This window comes from Myotis nattereri (assembly GCF_964212035.1).
Source record: "Myotis nattereri genome assembly, chromosome: 14".
Classification (NCBI taxonomy): Eukaryota; Metazoa; Chordata; class Mammalia; order Chiroptera; family Vespertilionidae; genus Myotis; species Myotis nattereri.
The window spans coordinates 12,172,920-12,190,476 of record NC_138089.1 but is presented as its reverse complement, the minus strand read 5'-3'; the positions used below and the strand labels follow the sequence as shown (position 1 = coordinate 12,190,476).

Genomic DNA, 17,557 nt, shown 5'->3' with positions numbered 1-17,557 from the left:
GGCTGCCATCTTGGCTGACAGTTAATTTGCATATCTCGCTGATTAGCCAATGAAAAGGGTAGCGGTTGTACGCCAATTACCATGTTTCTCTTTTATTAGTGTAGACTAGAGGCCCGGTGCACAAAAATGTGTGCACTGGTGGGGGGGGGGCTGAGGGTGGGGCGTGGTATCCCTCAGCCCCACTAGTGCCCTCTCACAGTCTGGGACCCCTCAGGAGATAACCACCTGCTGGCTTAGGCCCTCTCCCCGGGTGGCAGATGGCAAGCCTGATCTCTAGGTGCCTGCCCCACCTCCCTGGGTCATGCACAGGGTAGGGCCAATTGGGGTTGGGGTGCTGCCCCCAGTCGCGCACAGGGCAGGGTCGACCAGGGTGTTGGGGCCCCGCCCCAGTCACTCACAGAGCAGGGCCATTCCTGGGGTTGGGGTGTGGCCCCTGTCACACACGGGACACCTGGGTGGGCCAGCAAATTGCTGCTGCCCTGCCGCCCCAGGTCCGGTTGCACATGTGACCCCCCGCCCAGGATCGCAGATAGCAGGCCCGGATGGTGGCAGGGCAGGTGGGATGGTGCTGTCCTGCCCTGCCTGCGGTATGCAAATTAACCGCCATCTTTGTTGGTGGTTAATTTGCATATCATGCTGATTAGCCTATGGGAGGCGTAGCGAAGGTACGGTCAATTACCATGTTTGTCTATTATTAGATAGGACTAGTAAATGAGGCAGAGCACTTTCAAAATAAGTGATGATTTTTTTAAATGTTCATTTAAACAATTACAGGCACATTTCCCAACACTGCTGGAAAATTTCTATTCATTCTTGTGGAATTTACCTTCAGGGAAGAAATCTAGTTCTGTGATGCTGGTATTCCTATTTGCAGCATGTGTCATCTCCTAAAGGATTGGGTGAGATTACTTGAAGGGCCAGTTTTATTTCAGATCTCTTTATCCTCCTCGAATTCAATGTGATTTTGTCACCTTTTTTAAAAAAATAGTTTTATTAATTTCAGAGAGGAAGGGAGAGGGATAGAAATAGAAACATCAATGATGAGAGAGAATCATTGATTGGCTGCCTCCTGCCCGCCCCCTACTAGGGGGTTCAAGCCCGCAACCCAGGCATGTGTCCTTGGCTGGAATCGAACCTGGGACCCTTTAGTACACAGGCCAACGCTCTATCCATGGAGCCAAAACAGCTGGGCGATTTTGTCGCCTTTTAACAGTGTCACTTTGTGTATCAAGTAATGACTGGGCTGAGGTCAGACTGTGGTTAACACAAAGCCTATATAAATCAGGCCATGAGGTTAAACTTTGTCTGCCTTTGAACAGTCTGATCAGTTGAAAGAGGACAACATGAAGTGTGACAGAGCCCTGAAGGTCAGATGATGGCAGCCAGAGGAAGGCTGTGGTGCTCTTAGCCCCCAACATGAAATAGCCCATTTCGACTTCATGGCCCACCTCTCCTCTCTGGGGTGAGGACCTATAAATCCTGGGTAATGACACAGCAATAGTTCTTGGTGAAGCTAATCTGATTGTGGATAGCAGACCCACAGCTGAATGAATTGCTTGGTATTTCTAAGTTTGAAAATACTTTCTCCCCCTTTCAAGTGCTCCTTGGTAGCAGGTAAGGAATGTTAAAGCTCCTGTAAGTGCCAATTAAGGCCAATTATAACTCGCCCGGCCTGCTGTGACAGTGAGTGGGGTGAGTGGAGACGTGTTGTGCTCCTGTAAACTGGAGAACTGGCTGCCGCCAGTGACAGGAACACAGCATTGCCCAACTGCCAACTGCGTGTTTGTGTTTGTCGCCCTGCAGAGCACCAGGTGACACCTCTGCCGGCTTCTCAGGGATTTGATTTAGGAAATCCCAAGATTTGCTGGAGACCTCACTAATTTCTCTGATCGAACCACTGTCTTACTCTTCCTTTCTTCAAGTGATGCCCACCGTCAGTTTCCTTGTTTCTAATGGTAAAAGCTGACATTTATTGAGCATTTAGGATGTTCTGGGCACTGCATTCCACATGTTTCCTCCTCTAGTCCTCACACAGCCCTGTAGGAAGGTGGTCTCAGCGCTTCTCAGGGGAGGCCACGGACCCTGAGGACAGGAGTCTCCTGCCCAAGGCTGCCCAGCTGAGAGTGCTGAGACCACCGCTCCTGAGCCCCAGCCCTCGGCCCTCCTGACTGCAGTTGGTCTGCTCGTTGGCTTCCAGAGCATTAATTCACTGGAGAATTTGTGTCAGTTCAGGACTCCCTTTGTGCAACCAGAGTGGAACTGATGAGTGCTCACCAGCCACACCACAGCCAATGCGTATAAGTTTTGGTCTGTAAGGCATGGATGTTAGTCTATTAAAATGTTATTTTAGTCTATAGTCTTTTTTTAGTCTATAGCAGTGGTTCTCAACCTTGGCTGCACATTAGAATCACCTGGGAATCTTTTTAAAATCCTGATTTCTGGGCCTCATCCTCCGGAAATTCTGTTTCTTTGTTACTCATGTTGTGGCCCCACCCCATAACAAAGAAACAGAATTTCCGGAGGATGAGGCTCAGAAATCAGGATTTTAGAAAGATTCCCAGGTGATTCTAATGTGCAGCCAAGGTTGAGAACCACTGGTCTATAGTCTATATTTTTTCATAAGAAATAAGAAATGTGATCATGTCCCCAGACCTGGACACTTAATATGAGCCATCATTGGGGGATTCAATGTCAATAGAAACTTTATTTGGAGAGAATATTGGGAAATGGTTTGAAGAAAATAGTAAGTGCTTTCCAAGCAGTGAGCAGAGATGTATTTGCTTAAATATTTTACTCTGGACATTGAGATGGGTGTGTGTGTTTAAAAGCTTAATTTGAGCTTTATGCCTAGTTTTTGTTTTGTGTATATTGCACAAAATTATATTTTCTTGGTGTGCACTATCATTCATCACTTTTTTGATGTAGGTCTTAAAGTAAATGTAAGTTGTTTCTCTCCTGTTTACATATGAAATTAAATGTAGACATGTGCTTGTAGCATTTAAGAATGTTTGATGAAATTCACCCTGGTTTTTGTCAGGTTACAGAAAGACTGCTTTCCCGAAAGTGTCATGGATTGGCTGGTTCTCTGAAGGATTGTTTCCCCTGCACTGGCACCAGCTACAAAAGGGACCATTAGAAAGGCAAGCACTAGTGCTGCTGGCGGCAGGGAGGCCAGCGGCAGGTCTGATGGTGCCGTGCTGTGGCACCGAGGCCTAGCCTGTTAATGTCCTCTCGCCTCACTTCCCTTCTGCATTTGATGGCATCAGGGAGGCTCAGCTGCCCGTGGGGAGGTGGGTGGGTGCAGTGAGCAGTGCTGAGACCTGTTGCAATCAGGTAGTGCAGCAATGGATTTTTTCCTACCAGCTTAAGAAAACCTTCAGTGAATTAACCTAAAATTCTTACGTTTGCTTATTAACTTTTAAAAGATTTGTTCATCCTGTCCTTCTAAGGTCATTGGTGGCTTTTTCCTTGTGTTTGTCTAGTGTCTCTTAAGGGCCAACATAGTTTTGCTTGTTTGAATGTGACTGTAAGAAATCTGCGGGGGGGGGGGGGGCGGGGGGGAGGGGTTTCAGAAAACCCTCTGGATCTTAATATTGCTGCCATGGTTAGGATCTGAATGCTTGCTATGAAAATAAAGCAATGTGGCTGCTATTCTTTTGTTTCAGAGTCAATTTAGAATTTGTGTCTGGTCTAATAGAAGCCATTTCCTTTGTCTCACAACCCTTTTTCACCCCTTCCAGGCCAAATCTTTTCCACACATGTAATGCGTGACTTGTTGCCAAATATTCTGCATGGGGTGATGGGATTCTATAGAGGAATCCCCCCCTTGACATTTGAAAGTGTTGTTCATTCTGAACTAGCAGGCATCTGAATCTGTTTTTAAGTGTGCAGCCTTTATTATCATAAAACTCAGATCAGTTGGCTATTTTTTCCATGTCTGTTTGACAGTAAAATTTGATGATTGACAAGAGGGGAAGTAGTGATGTGGAGAGTGTAATATCATAGGACTGAGATAGGGAAACACCTAAACCAGGAAGACACTGTTTACAAAGAGCCATTGAGAGAACTTTTTGGATTTTGAATATAAAAGGTATCCAGTTTTGTTAGTCTTCTAGTGATTGAAACATCCCTGTGTATGTTCTTCTGAAATTAGACATTTTATAAATATGCACAGAAAATGGGTTCAGATTTTTGTGACTAGATTTAAGAAAAAACAGTGTGCTTAGATATGACAAACTTATTTAAGTATAGATCATGAGGAAATAAAATGTGGAGGAAGACTTGCTGATATTTATACAAATGTGTAACTTTAAACTTCTAGGTCTATTGGGGCTTAAATGTAAATTGTATAATGAATGGTGTGAATTTTCTAATATACCTTGTAGTAGCAGTGCCAGTTCAGAGGTATTCAGAAAATTAGAGTGCAAATAATTCAAATTTTAGCAGGTTAAATTTATAAATCTCATCTTCCCCAGTTTTGGCAAGATGCCTTTTCAAATAGAAGGAGTAATTTGCACCAGCCAGGACGCCCTCTATGACCATATTAGATGAAATTAGACTCCACCCCTTGTTTTCTGTTGATCTGCCAGGACCTTTGTAATTCAAGTGCTTTTTACAGTAGTAGCAAATGTTACATAAGACCAAACATGGAGCATATTTGGAGTTGGTGGGCAGACCTAAATCATGATGTAAGCCTGCAGTAGCAAGTGTGCAATGAAGCACAACCAAGTTATGTGAATGGAAGGTAACAAGAAGCCTCTCCACAACGGCCCTTCCCCCACACGAGGGCTGAAAGCGCCGCTGGGTAAGTTTTCCGAGGCAGTTTGCAGAGGCTGCGCTGGGCTTGGCTCGGGGCCCAGTTCGAGATGAGCCTGCAGAGGTGGCTTAGGTTAGGTCTTTGCTGGCATTACGCAGAACCAAGCAGAGCAGGAAGAGTTCATACAGGCCTCTTCCCTCTTGGCATTTGTCCTGTCCTGCCAGCAGGCCCAGAGTGCTCTGCTGCGGAGTGGAGAGAGCCTGCAGAGCTGGTGGGTCAGAGTGGGGAACGGCAACAGAAGGGATTGGCTGCTGCTGCCGCCGCCGCCGTCCACTGGAGCCATTCTGAAATGTCATTTGAGCGATCTGGCCAAAGTTCAAATGAAGACGGGGCTTGAGTTTGCTATTAACTCCAACGAAATGCTGAGGTTTGCACCAAACAGCTCCGGTATCTCAAAACAGGGAGAACATTCGTTACGTCGCTCTCTAAAAATGGAGGAACGTTGTAGCATGCTTTAACTGTTTGCTTTTTATCTCACTTGCGGTGAGGTTTCGTGACAGGGCGCTCACAGTGTTTCCTGTAAGAATGTTTGAAAGCTGTTTTGCCTGATACTTCAAATCCAAAGTTTCAAACAGAACACTGTTGAGAGGAGAAACAACTTCAAAACACAAACAGTAACCCTGGGAAGTCATTCAGAAACTTAAAATGAGTGTATAAAAATATAATTACTGACTGACTGCCAGGAAAGACTTTTTTCCCCGTTGTTATTAAGGTAGACAGTACAACTAAACTGATTCTTCTTGGGTGGGTTGGGAGGCTCTTCCCGAAGTTACCTTAACTCTCTCATGTCTCCGCAGGCAGGAAGTTGGGTGACAGTTGAGCTCTTTACTTTTCACTGGATGGATTCGCATTTCATGCCTTCTGCAATAATGAGCTTGACCGCATGGTTTTAATTGAGGTTGAAATTTAGCTACTGGTTGAAGGACTTTAAATACAAACAGATCTTAAACCTTTATCAGATTGCTGTTAATTCCCTAAAATTGATTTTTCTAAAAACTCTTACCTTATTGTCAGGCACTCTTTCTTAGCTTTGCCATTTCTGGTTTCGTTTTTCAGTATTGCCTTTGGTGTCTGTTAGTTGACAGCCACAGGCTGTAGGTGGGGCAGATACTGTTTCCCTTCAGAAGAAATAAACACGTGCTGCAAACGCATCAAAGACAGTGGCATTGTTGAGGACTGAGTCACCCATCCCTACGAGCAGAGCAGAGTGCTTCCTGAAGGAGGCTTTCTGAGCTGTTCTCTGAGGTTGAGGTTTCTGTTAGCATTCCCATGTTCGCAGTCCTCTCCACCACCCAGAATAAAGTGAAATAGAGAGGATAGAAAACTAGTGGGATATAGCAATAAGGATGTGACTTACAGCCTCAGCGCAGCTCTTGGCACAGATGGTGCTGTCATTCCCATTGTACCTTGGATTTGCTGGGCCTTTGCGCCTGGGAAGGCGGTACTGGGGGCGGGGGGGGGGGGGGCGGGGGGGGGGCGAATGGGGGTCCTCCACAGAAGTTTTCATTAAAAAAAACAACAAATAAAGAAAACTCTAGTTTGAATTTTACCAGGTTCATTTAACTGTCTTGTGTGTATGTAAAAATTGGATTGGAATGGTAAGGACATATTGTTTTTCTTAATTTTCTTTGCATTTTGATGATGCCCTTGTATCTTTCATTTGAGAAAAACTGTGACCCAGACCCAGAATATGACCACAGCTATGCTTTTGTAAAGACTTGATGCTTGAACTAGGTGCCCGTGGTCCAACAAACTGGAGGCTAAACTTATAATGATAAGCCATTGAGTGTATAGGGTGCTTCCCCCCCCCCCCCCCCAACAGGTAAAAGATTAAATCCAAAAGTAGCTGGAAACGTGTAGATTTTTGGTGGAACTCAGTGAGGCCCTGTTTGTTTCAGGGTGATTACTTGCTATACTCCGTCCCATCACTCCGGTGACACTGTGGTTCCTGAAGACAGAGAGAAGTCTTTATAACTGTTAGCAAAGGAGAAGTGCCGGCCAGCATTTCGTGGTATCCCAGAGCCAAACATGGGGACAGTGAGGTCACAGGTGGCACAGGTCTGTGGCTCACAAAACCACATGGAGGGGCTGTGTTTTGCTCAGGCAGCAGCAGCCTTTTCCCCAAAGGTCCTTTCTCTAAAAACATCTGTGTGTGTCTGAAATCCTGCTGGTAACCCTCAGTTCAGAGTCGGCAACTTGAACAGGGTTGCAGGAGCATAGGAAGGGGGGCCCTTTAAGGAAATGAACTGGGTACTCAGGTCATTCAGTTTTCCCTAAAACAAGCTGTCTTAGGATCATGATTATGCGGCGGTTACACCATTGAGTACCCTTCATTTCATTGTCTTTAATCAAGTATTTGGATTTTTTTAAAGCCATTTTAAAAGTGGGGGGGGGGGCAAGAGGAAAAGGAGGGGACATCTATAATATTTCAACAATAAAGATTTTTTTAAATGTTTGCAAAGAGCTACAAGTTAAGATGGCAGGGGAGGGGTTACCCCCAGATAGTTGGTACGTTTTTCATATTTCTCACATACTTGAAAGCAAAGTCCTGAAAAAACAGTCCCCTTGGGAAGAATTCCTGGCCAGAGAATTATTTGAGGTTGCCATATTTCTGCTCCTTTCCTAGCAACATTATTTACAATCCATTCACACCCGCCCGCCCCTCCCCCCACAGCAGTCTTTCTCCCTTGTAATCTGCCCTTTGTGATCTGTTCTTTGATGCTGCCTGTGAATGGGTGCTGCGTCCTGCCCGGAGCCTGGGAAGTGCCCGAGACTGCAGTCCTTTAGGAGGGCTGTGCTTTCCTCAGAAAGCTGTGCCGGGAAGAGCTGGGTCATTGAATTACAGACCTTTGGCGAAATGTTGTTTCAAGTGGCCACGAGCTGTAAATGACTCCTTCCTTTCTGCACGTTTCCTTTACGTTTTAATTTAAAACCACCTCTGCGTTAGGGGGAGCAATGCAGTTGGCAGAAGTAGGAGTTGTAGACTCATTGGTTAGGGCAGCCAGTGTTGAAGTCTTCCTTTTCAGTTAAACTCTCTGGTGGAAAAGATGCGAGCGCTTTGTGGTCAAGACCTTTCCTCCCTCCCTGTTTCCAGTGCTGTTTGTGGCCCACCTCAGCGTGTTGAGGCCACCTCGCTCCGGGCTGGCTGCCTGTCCTTTGAGGCACTGCATTTCAGAGAACAGCTTTGCAGTCCCCAACTGGAGGTTGGAACGTTTAGGGACAGTCCACCGATTTGCTTCCTTTTTAGCATAAGACTACTAATCAGGTGCCTGGGGGACTTTAAAAGTAGTACATGACAATAAGGAGTAGAGTAGGACCACATTTGCTGGTCAGGACAAGACAGTGCTTTAGAAGAGAAGAACGTTTATAGGAAAAATTGACAGTGAAAGTAATGATAAGATGTTATTAAATGCTTTATGTCCATCATATAGTTCACGGTGTGATTTTCAATGGTATACTAATTATCTTTTAACAGTTATCAGGAAAAAATAGATAACTACTATGTCAAACCCAAATAGATATTGTTTATATAATGCTAAATTAGGAGTGCCTAGTAAGCCACTGAGTTTTATAAAGTATATTAAGAAAATAATAGTTTCCCGTGGTTGGCAAACTGCGGCTCTTAAGAGTACCCTAATTAAGTTAATAACAATGTGCCTACCTATATAGTTTAGGTTTAAAAAATTTGGCTCTCAACATAAATTTCAATCGTTGTACTGTTGATATTTGGTTCTGTTGACTAATGAGTTTGCCGACCACTGGTTTAGACCATGGGTGGGGAATCTTTTTTCTGCCAAGGGCCATTTGGATATTTATAACATCATTCACAGGCCATACAAAATTATCAACTTAAAAATTAGCCTGCTGTGTTGGTTAAACATTTAATTAACTCACCCCTAATGCCTTGGCAGGGCCAGACCAAACAAATGACTTCGCAGGCCTTATATGGTCCACAGGATGGACATTCCCCACTCCTGGTCTAGATAATGTGCAGATATGACAAAAGATCTGCAATGTGATTCCATTTGAAGTCTCAGAAGTTTAGGGAAAACACTGATGTGAAGCAAAATAGATCTCTGAGGAAGAAATTCTGGCATATAATTATATATCTATATCTATATATCTATATATCTATATATATATATATCTATATCTATATATATATATATATATATATTTTTTTTTTTTCCAGTCCTAATTTATAGTCTGCCTCATGTCCTGATCTGGGATGTTTCTTAGGGTTGGTAATCCTTATGAAAGACAGACGATGCCAGTTGACACCTCATGAATTGTACTTGGCGGCCTGAGAGTGAAATATGATGGGTTAGGTTAACTGGGGAAGTCTCATAGAACATTGAATTTGTTTTCAACCTGGGTATCAAAATAAACAATTTAGCTAATTCTGTGAAGAGGTTGTTAATGAATGACCCAGTTTCTAAACTAAGTGTTTGATATCTGTAATTATTACTTGCTATGCCTGGACAAAGGATTTGTACCTGTTTTTACATCTTACAGCCCTGTGCAAGCTTGATTGTTAAATATCCTTGCTTTAGCCCTGGCCACTGCTGCTCAGCCTGAGCACCAAAGGGTCTCGGGTTGAATTCCTTGTCAAGGGCAAACTACCTGGGTTGCAGGTTCAATCCCTGGCCCTGGCCAGGGCACGTTGCAGGAAGTGTTTCTCTTTTCTCCCAACCCCTTCCATTCTAAAAGCAACGGAAAAAAATATCCTCAGGTGAGGATTAGCAACAACAAAAAATCCTTACTTTAAATGGGAACAATTGTAGAGTCTTAGTGGAGTGGGCTGTCAGAGAGCCTCTGAAATCGCACATCCCTGGAAGGGTGGATTGGAATTCCTCATTAGGCCTTTCCTTACAGAGCATGCACTGTTTAAGTCAGTGGTCGGCAAACTGCGGCTTGCGAGCCACATGCGGCTCTTTGGCCCCTTGAGTGTGGCTCTTCCACAAAATACTGACTTCTGCGCATGGGCCACGAAGTTTCAATCGCACTGTACATGCGCGCCCGCACGTGGTACTTTGTGGAAGAGCCACACTCAAAGGGCCAAAGAGCCGCATGTGGCTCGCGAGCCGCAGTTTGCCGACTACTGGTTTAAGTCACCGGATTGAATCCATCCAAAACATGACTTTCACTTAGACAAACACTGGTGAGCATTAGTAATCAGTACTTTGATAATCTGCCTAAAATTGCCACTTTTGGATTCATAAACTTGATCTTCATTTTTTTCCCCACTTACAATTCTTCCTGAGTGATTCAATTCTGTCTAGAAAATACGCCAACTTTTTATTTATAAAATAATTTTAGCTTGAATGAGCATCCTCTTTGGTTGGAGTGAACTTATTCATTTAAAATGAATTCTAAAAGTTGTTCCTCTGAGTTCTTAGAAGAGCTTAGTATCTTCCCGGACTGACATGTAAACTGAGTAAACTAAATCTGTACCTCATTAGAGAAGATAAAGTGGGTTTGGTTTGGTTTTAAGTGATTTCTGCCTGCTTTGAGAATCAACAGGCCTTTCTCTCTGAACTGTAACTGGCATCAGCTGAACTAATAGGGGGCATCTGTCTTACTCTCTATTGAGTTCCCAGAACCTGGTCCATAGTCAGCCCTGGATGCAGGCTTTCCAGCTCTGTCATTTAATCTCCAACAGTCCTGGAAGGGAGGCTTGACCGACGAAGAAGTGGCCACGGTGGATGGAGTCAGGCCACCCAGTTAGTAAGTCCCAGAAGAAGAATTTGAACTCACATGGCTCTCTGACTGCAAAGTTCTTGGCCTTTCAGTTGACCTATGAAAAGTATTTTTATTTTACTTTGGATTCTATTCAGGCTGGTTAGTTACTCAGTCATTCCATATCAGGATTACGCATAGAGCCCGAGCCTCTGTTGGGAAGGTATCAGGACCAGAGAGTGACCAGAGAAGCATGGGTAATTGTGCTGGTTGGTGAGGGCCAGCCTAATTCTATAGAACACTCCTGTTCTATAGGACATGGTTATCTAGGACTCAGTAAAGTAATTCTTTTTAGCTCTCAGAAAGGCAGCCCAACTGACACTTTCTCCCAATATTTTCTCTTCAAACCATCTTTGATGTTTTAAGACCCTCTGAGAAAAAAGGAAGGAAGGGAAGGGAAGGGAAGGGAAGGGAAGGGAAGGGAAGGGAAAGGAAGGGAAGGGAAGGGAAGGGAAGGGAAGGGAAGGGAAGGGAAGGGAAGGGAAGGGGGGAGGAAGGAAGGAAGGAAGGAAGGAAGGAAGGAAGGAAGGAAGGAAGGAAGGAAGGAGAAGAAGGAAGGAGAAGGGGAAAGGGAAAGGGAAAGGAGAAAGAGAGAAAGAAAGCTACACTGGTTAACAGCCATAGCAACTTCCAAAATGGAAAGATGAAATCCTAGGTTTTCCTTAAACAGATTCAGGGTCTTCACCCCCAATTTACCAAAATTTCATCGTGACCCTGTTGTTCAGCCTATGCTTTCTTTTGTGCTAATAGTTACCCTTCTTTTGCTGAGCAGTTGGGCATATGGCTTCTTACCTGACCCTCACCTTCAGCCCTCCATTCTGCCTGCCTTTGCACCGCAGAGAACAGCTTGCCACCTGAGGGCAGGTGGATCGTGGTGTAATGTAACGTGGGTGCTAGAGTAGGCCTGCCTGGGATTGCGGTGCAGCTTGGCCTCTTTCAGAAAGTTGGACATACAGCCTTCTAGATTTTCTTCAAGTATGAATGATTTGAAGTTACAGTTCACTTAGACTGCTTTTTATGTTGATATCCTAACTTTGACACTTGTGTGTTATAAATTACTTTTAGTTTCAAAGCCATATTTATTTTTTACTTAAAAAGATCTAACTATTTGCTTTGAGCTCCCTTTTGGTTTGTACCTGGATGTCAATACATCTCTATATATATAGAAGCCTAAGTGACCGAATGACCAAACGACCGGTTGCTAAGATGCGCACTGACCACCAGCGGGCAGATGCTCAACGCAGGAGCTGCCGCGTGGTGGTCAGTGTGCTCCCAAAGGAGGAGGCCAGTCAGCTGACTGATGGGCACCAGACGCCGGGCTCAAGGCTGGCGAGCGCAGGCGCGAGCCTTTCCCACAGTCACTCCCCCTGTGTGGGATGTTGGATGCTGGTTTCAGCCCGATCCCCGCATGCCACGCTGAGGGACACCCCACACACACGATTCCGAGTGTGTGTGTGTGTGTGTGTGTATAAATCTCAGCATGATTTCAAAATTACAGACTCAGTATTTTTGGTTGCTTTCCACTCTGGAAGACTTAAAGAAAGCTGTGCTGTCACCCTCTCCTCCCAGTATCCTGCCCTTGCCTTCAGTGGTGTCACATGTTTAAGCCACAAGGGGAAAGAAAGCCCAGTGCATCCAGATCTTGCTCGCTCTTTCTCTCTCAACCTGTATCTTCACATCTGTCTGTCTGCCAGATCCTCCCCCCATCTGATCCCAAGCGCACACGCGCGTGCGCGCGCACACACACACACACACACACACACTCACTCACTCACCCATGTACCTTTCTCTATCTCTCCTCTGTCTTTTTCTGTATCTGTGTTTGCCTGTCTGCTAGTCTGCCTGACTGTCCCTCTTTCTGTAGCCATTCAGAGTGCCCTCCTCACTCAGGGACAGAGTGGGCTTTCTCTAGGCCTGTGCCAGACCCTGGAGAGAGGAGTGCTTGAAAATTCAACTTGAACTCTTCACCAAACCACATTGCCGTTATGCTTAGCATCTGGCCACCAGTTTTCCCTCTTAATATAAGGTCCCATAACTTACCCATTTCACTTTTGATCTAGGAACATATCCTTTTTAAGCTGGAAGCCCAGTTTAAAATCTTACGAAAACTAAGAACCCATGGTGAAAGGATGAGGAGAGTCCAACTCAACTATAATTAAATTTGGTTTTTCCTCTTTGCTTCTTGAGAAGGGAAAGCCAAATGCCACCCTTTCCAGAGAATAAGTCAGACTGATGTGAAGGAGCGGCCACTTCAGCAGTGTGACCAGGACTTGAGATGGCACTTTTCAGACAGAATCTCGGACACACGCACATGCACACGCATGCATGCATGAACTCAGCCTGTTTCAAGTTTTAGTGAATGAAGGAAGTTCACATGATAGATTGCCATTCTCAGTTTTTTAAATAGCTTTTATTGTTGAAATAGAAAATATAATTTTTTGAAAATGTTATTGATAACATCAGTTGACTTTTAATGTTAGAACACTTTGGATCTTGATTTTGTAGTGCAAAATTCCATTTTAGGAGTCAATAAACAAGAAATGAAGCGTTAACTAAAGAAAGTGGGGAAAATGAACTATGATAGGGATAGAAAATTGAAACAACAAGCTTGAAGTTACAGTCAGTTCTGCAATAACACAACCCATCCCTAAACAATTATTGCACTGTAAGGAATTGTTCACTAAAAATCACAAGACGCATTGGGAAAATTAGGTTATGGGTACAACACTCCAAAACGTCTTCAGTGACACAGAAAAAGATAGAGGACTAACCAAAAATGGTAGTCCAGTTTTACTTAGATCAGTGGTTCTCAACCTGTGGGTCGCGAGACCCTTTCACAGGGGTCGCCTAAGACCATCCTGCATATCAGATATTTACATTACGATTCATAACAGTAGTAACATTACAGTTATGAAGTAGCAACAAAAATAATTTTATGATTGGATCACAACATGAGGAACTGTATTTAAAGGGCCAGAAGGTTGATAACCACTGACTTAGATTAAGTGGTAAAAAATACATAAATAGTAGAATAAATATGACAATTTACCTTGAAAACAACCTGACATTTGCTTCTAGAAGTAGGTGTTAGGATTGCAGCTGTGAGCTCTTGTGTCATGGTGGGAGAAAGGTGCTCTGAATGCAGGGACACTTCTAGCACCAGACACACAGGAGCCTGGCCCCCCACATCGTGGTGGGTGTGGGGGCATTTTGTGTGTTTCCAAGGGTTCAGTCCAGCTGCTTGTAGTTTTCTGCATTTATCTAATTCTTGCAGATAAAAATCTTGCAAATGCAAAATTTCATTATGCTGAAATTGTTTTTTAGTATATCAATGGCTTTAGAATAAATCAACATTTTCAAAACAAGCATTGCAGTAGAACTGACTGCAATGTATTTAATTAAAGAATTTTATCTACATCCTTTGATATCAAGAGAAAATATATCACATTTACTTGAGACACTTGACTTGAGAATTCCGATAACCCAGAGGATAGTAAAAGAGTGTACTTTTAAAATATATGTATTTTTATTGATTTTAGAGAGAGAAGGAGTAAGGGAGGGCGGGGGAAGAGAAACATTGATCAATTGCCTCCCATATGCACCCCGACAGGGGATGGAACCCACAACCCTGGCATGTGCCCTGACCAGAAATGACACTGATGACCTTTAGTGCATGGATGAGGCTCCAACCAACTGAGCCCCACTGGCAGGGCAATAAAAGGAGTGTAATTTTTTAAAATATATATTTTATTAGTTTTTTACAGAGAGGAAGGTAGAGGGATAGAGAGTAAGAAACATCGAGCAGCTGCCTTCTGCACACCCCCCACTGGAGATGTGCCTGCAACCAAGGTGTACATGCCCTTGACTGGAATCGAACCTGGGACCTTTCAGTCCGCAGGCCAACGCTCTATCCACTGAACCAAACCGGTTAGGGCAGGAGTGTAATTTTTTAAAGTCAAAGTTCTTGTTGGGTTTTTTCCCCCTCTTCATACTACAGACACGGTGTTGTTCCTTTAGTACACTGCCACCAGGGATGCACAAGTTGATTTTTATGAATTAACATGGATGAATATTTTAATTTTAATATTTAATTATTTTAATACTAGAGGCCCATTGTACGAATTCATGCATGGGTGGGGTCCCTCAGCCTGGCTGGCGGTTGGGGCTCTGAGATTGCGGCTGATCAGAGCCGTCTCGCCCAGTCCCAATTGGGGCTGGCTGGTGGAAGGAGGGACTGTGGGAGGTTGGCCAGCTGTGGGAGGTTGGTTGTGGGAGCGCACTGACCACCAGAGGGCAGCTCTTTCATTGAGTGTCTGCCCCCTGGTGGTCAGTGTGCATCATAGTGACAGGTCATTCTGTCGACCGGTCGGAATGGTCGCTTAGACTTTTATATATGTACTAGAGGCCCAGTGCACAAAAATTTGTGCACTCGGAAAGGTCCCTCGGCCCGGCCTGTGCCCTCTCGCAGTCTGGGACCCCTCAGGGGATGACCACCTGCTGACTTAGGCTCGCTCCCCGGGGGATAGGGCCTAAGCTGGCAGTCAGACATCCCTCTGGCAGCCCGGGAGCCCTCGGGGGATGTCCACTTGCCAGCAGGGAGCATGCCTAAGCTGCAGTCAGACATCCTTAGTGCTGCTGAGGAGGCGGGAGAGGCTCCCACCACCACCACCACTGTGCTGGCAGCCATCAGCCTGGCTTGTGGCTGAGCAGAGCTCCCCCTGTGGGAGCACGCTGACCACCAGGGGGCAGCTCCTGCATTGAGCGTCTGCCCCCTGGTGGTCAGTGTGTATCAGAGTGACCAGTCATTCCCAGTCGTTCTGCTGTTAGGGTTAATTTGCATATTACCCTTTTATTATATAGGATAGATATCAGAAAAATATATAGCAAGCTTACCAAACCTATTGTTTCATATGTACCACAGTTTTAGAAAAATATCTCTCAAGTGAGGTACTCTGCTTTATGCTGGGCCATCAGAAAATGGAGAGCAGTTTCAGGTTGTCCCTTGCAGAGAGGCGGGCACTACTGATGATGAAAGGATGGGAGACCAGGAATTCTAACTATCTTGACACCTGTAGAGAAACTGTCCTGTCCAAAATACCAATAATGCCCTAATGAGAGACTGGGTAGTATCAGCCTAAGGAGGAGTAGGGAACAGTAGAGATGATCATTTAAAATGTTGAGCACAAAGGAGTATGTAATGTGGCTTTGGTAAGAACAATGAAAATAGTTTGCAGTTGATAGAAGTTTGAAAACACTATTTGAGGACAAGTAGCAGTAGTGAGCTTTAACAGACCCTGAAATATAGCGCCATGTGCCAGGTGGTGGTCTCAGCACTGCACAGATGTTAACTTAGCTGTGGTTAATGGTGTTTGAGGCACTAGCCTGGTCTAAAGCCTACTCTCAGTCTTGGCTGCACAGGGGAGCTTGTAAGAGTCTGGATGCCCAAGCCACCAGTTCAGTCACAGCCTCTGAGGATAGGGCTCAAGCTTCAGTATATTTAAAGCTCATGTAGTTATGCCAATGTGTAGCCAAGGTTGAGAACCACTGGTCTAGGATCATTTGCAAAATCACCCATCCTGCCCTGCCGGTCTGGCTCAGTTGGTTGGGTATCATCCTGTACACAGAAAGGTTGCTGGTTCAATTCTTGGTCAGGGCACATGCCCGGTTTGTGGGCGTGATCCCCCAGGTCCCTGGTGCAGGAGGCAGTTGATAGATATTCCACTCTCACGTCGATCTCTCTCTCTCTCTCTCTCTCTCTCTCTCTCTCTCTCTCTCTCTCTTTACCCCCTCCCTTCTTCTCTTCTCTCTCTCTCTCTCTCTCTCTCTCTCTCTCTCTCTCTCTCTCTCTCTTTTACCCCCTCCCTTCCTCTCTTTCTCTCTCTCTCTCTCTCTCTCTCTGGAAAATCAATAAACTGTTCTTTGAAAAAAGGAAAAAAAATCACTCCTCTTCACAAAAAAAGCTGTATGGATCATGCAAATGTTCATGGAAGGCTTGCACTGTGCCATGCCTTCCAAGGGGAAGACGGCTGAGACATGGCTCAGGAAAGCCTCACCATCTACGGCAGGTGGCAGTGGAGACAGAGTGGTACAGTCCTGGCTGGCAAGTGCTGATGCTGGGAAGTAGATTCAGAATGTTTGGCATCACAGACAAGAGAGAAACTAAATTTAAAAACCTCAGGTGACAAGTTTGGAAAATTAAAATAACTAAAGTTATTTTAGTTTGCCCTTCCTGCACACAGGAAAAGAAAGGAAAAAAAAAAAGCAACCGACACATATAAATTACTCTCAGTTTTGCCTTCCTAACCTGGTTGTGGCCTTTATGTGGTCCAGTTGGAGAATTTGGATTTTGCCTGTAGGTAGATAGCATGATAATTTTGTCCTGGTGTGGAGCAGGTTCTGAAGTACCTCGTAAAGCAGGGGTGGAAATGTCCGGCCCGCAGGCCGTATCATTTGGTCTGTCCCTGGCAAGGCAACCCAGATGGGACTTGAAATTCAGTAAATCTAGGATCTTTTTTCATAGCAACATAATTTTTGTTAACAATTTTGTATGGCCCTCGAATGATGTTATAAATATCCAGATGGCCCTTGGCAGAAAAAAGTTCCCCGCCCCTGTCATAAAGCATCGTTGAACTAATGTCCATCTGGGAACAAGGCATCGCAGCAGCATAGAGAGGCTCAAAACTGGCATAAAAGGACCTTGGAAATACACCATTTAAGTGATGCTTGTAGTCATTGATTCTAATATGCTTACTTTGTCAAATACTTATACAGCTTTCATATTGTGATCAGTAAATGTTGGATCACATACAGTTTAAAAGTTAGAGTTAAGCAAATGTCATTTTAAATGACACATTTAATTGAAGGCAGACACTAACTTACCATTCTAAGGTACTTAAGTAGATAAAGTTACTAAATAACTTGTGTCCAATGATAACATTCTTCAGCTGCTCTTGATTGATTTAATATGGATTGCCTTACTCTGAGAAAACCCGATTCTCCAGG

The 17,557-nt window shown here is 44.6% G+C and overlaps 1 protein-coding gene across 1 annotated transcript in view; it reads left to right on the top strand.

The window, feature by feature from the left end:
- ATXN7 (ataxin 7) overlaps positions 1-17,557 on the top strand; it is a 98,555-nt gene that overhangs the window by 62,053 nt on the left and 18,945 nt on the right. The window lies entirely within an intron of this gene.